Below are 2,918 nucleotides of genomic sequence, written 5' to 3'. Positions count from 1 at the left end.
CAGAGGCCACATGAAAACCTTGCCAAATACAGATGGCCCTTTACCTGACACAGGAGAGAACGAGAGTGACGGCCAAAATGGGGCAGAACTGGAATTTTAACCTAGATCTCATGCCAGCAACCATCCTCTGTTGCCTGCATCAGCCAAGCTGCGTGTAAGGCTGGACCCCACTGCTCCCTCTTGCACCCCAAGGCTGATCCATGACTTTCCTAAACATTTTTTAATTGGAGTAAAATTGCTTTACAGTGTTGTCTTGGTGTCTGCTGTATGACCACGTGAATCAGCTATAAGTATACAACTGATAAGAACAGATGTTACACTTCATCTTAGCCAAAAGGCCAAGAAGTGACCCTAAACATTTTAAAAGAGAAAGAACTGACAATATGGTTGCTTTGCCCAAGAGTGCAACAAGATACGTGGTGATTTACTCAAAACCCAACCCTGGAGAAAATACTGCATGATTTTATAAAATCCTCCCTCACTACCTGTAATCTCTTTTACTACAGGCTGGGAATTTAAAGCAGAAAAAAAAAAAAAAAACACCTTTCTTATACAAAAAAAAGATAAACATGTGAGGTGATAGATATGTTCATGAATGGTGGGAATCCTTTCACAAGGGGTACTTACGTATCACCACAATTTGCATTTAACTGTTTTGAGGTGTACTTTAAATACCTTACAATTTTATTTGTCAATTATAACTCAATACAGCTGGGGGGAAAATCCACATAGACGGCAGCCCACCAGGCTCCCCCATCCCTGGGATTCTCCAGGCAAGAACACTGGAGTGGGCTGCCATTTCCTTCTCCAACGCACAAAAGCGAAAAGTCAAAGTGAAGTCATTCAGTCATGTCTAACTCTTAGCGACCCCATGGACTGCAGCCCACCAGGCTCCTCTGCCCATGGGATTTTCCAGGCAAGAGTACTGGAGTTGGGTGCCATTGCCTTCTCCCCACAATGATTACCACCCCCCAAAAAATGAAAAAACTGAGTTTTTCCCCCCCTTGAAGGAAGAGACTTAACATTCAGTGGGTGATTGCTCTGTGCCAGTTACTGAAGTGGACAGTTTAAACTATTACCCCATTCAAGCCCAACTATCAGATGAGAACACTAAGAGTTGGCAAGCTCGGCCCTCTCAAAGCTGCATGGCAAAGAAGTGACTGATCCATTACTCAGAGCAGCCCAAGCTCCCTACTAAAGCCCTTTCTCTTAGCCTACTAGCCAGCCAGTAGGGTGGTCCATTCATTTGAGTCAGCCTGGTTTGCCTGGGACTTTCCAGGTTTCATCCCACATCTCAGAAACCCTTCAGTCCAAGGCAAAGCGGAAAAATGTGTCACTATATTGGGCAATTATCCGAAGCTAGGGAAACATTATGACGGCTGCTGGCTGCTAGTTTTCACATCATTTTGGTTTAAATCAAACATTTTTCCTTTTGGTACATCTGAAGCACAGAATATGTCAACACATCCTGACTTCCCCATTTCTGGATTTTCCTTTTTTGGCTGTTGTTCAGCCATTAAGTCATGTCCAACTCTTTGTGACCCCGGGGACTGCAGCATACCAGGCTTACCAGTCCTTCACCATCTCATAGAGGTTGCTCAGATTCATATCCAGTTAGTTGGTGATGGTATCTAACCATCTCATCCTCTGCTGTCCCCTTCTCCTTTTGCCCTCAATTTTTACCAGCATCAGAGTCTTTTCCAATAAGTCAGCTCTTCATACCAGGTGGCCAAAGTATTGGCACTTCAGCATCAGTCCTTCCAATGAGTATTCAGAGTTGATTTCCTTCAGGATTGACTGGTTTGATCTCCTTGCTGTCCAAGAGACTCTCAAGAGTCTTCTCCAGCACAACAATTTGAAAGCATCAGGTCTTTGGTGCTCAACCTTCTTTTTGGTCCAACTCTCACATCTATATATGGTTACTGGAAAAACCATAGCTTTGATCACATGGACTATTTGTCAGCCAAGTAATGTCTCTGTTTTTTAATACACAATCTAGGTTTGTCATAGCTTTTCTTCCTAGCATCTTTTAATTTCATGGCTGCATTTTTATAGCCCTGAAAACACTAACTTCATCCTGAAGTCTATGTACTCTACCTAGGAAAGTAGGAGGCTTGAAAATTAAACACGAATTGTTGATGCTCCCATGCTTGTTTCTTAGAGAAAATGGAGTCTCTAGGGGGTGGATATCTCCTCTCAAAACCAGAAGCCCTGAGCTGGTTCTGCCCAATAAATAGCTGTGTGTCCTTTGGTAAGTCCCTTCCCCTCTCTGAGCATCCATTTGCACACAGGAGTTTTAAGCAATCCCTCAAAGAGTACACAGGCCTTGACGCTCGGCGCCCTCATTCCACAGATGACGACCAAAGGCCAGAGAAGTAAGGAGGCTTGGCCAAGGTCGTCCAGCAGGCTGAAGCACTACAGGAAATCTCAAGAGCTTTGTCCACCCCCTCGAATACACAGCAGAGAAAAAGCAGAGTGTGCTAAGAAACAGAATCTGTTTAATGTTCCCTTCTAAGCCTGTAAGGAAAATGAGCCAAATGCTGCAAGATTAAGGATTCTGATCTTTAAAAACAAATCAGGGTTTAATTTGGGTTTTCTTAAAGCCTCATAAAAAAGGGGAGCTGAATCCTTGACCAAATACTCAGCATTCCAAACTGGGAAGATGAGACAGATTTTAATCCCCTGCGTGAGGAGCGAGTGGGCTGGAGGATGTGTGCTTCCACTGGCCTGCATAATTCTCAGATGTGTAAACGGCAGGCGGCCTGGAGAAGAGGCCGGCCCCAAAGGGCCAGATAGGGAAGCTGGGGGCTCTGAGCAAAGCCAGAATGAGGGCTAACTGGGCTGCACACTGGCAGCCCAGTGAGGTCAAGTAATTCGCTTAAAGTCATCCAGCTAGTAGGTGGAGGAGTCAGGAATTG

At 44.7% G+C, this 2,918-nt stretch overlaps 1 pseudogene; it reads right to left on the bottom strand.

Moving 5' to 3' along the window:
- Positions 1–253: 253 nt before the first annotated feature.
- On the bottom strand, positions 254–350 carry LOC138084956 (U2 spliceosomal RNA; annotated as a pseudogene).
- Between the last annotated feature and the right edge of the window lie 2,568 nt (positions 351–2,918).

This window comes from Capricornis sumatraensis, chromosome 8 (genome assembly GCF_032405125.1).
Source record: "Capricornis sumatraensis isolate serow.1 chromosome 8, serow.2, whole genome shotgun sequence".
NCBI lineage: Eukaryota > Metazoa > Chordata > Mammalia > Artiodactyla > Bovidae > Capricornis > Capricornis sumatraensis.
The sequence above is the reverse complement of the archived record's forward strand: the minus strand, read 5'-3'. Positions and strand labels throughout refer to the sequence as shown.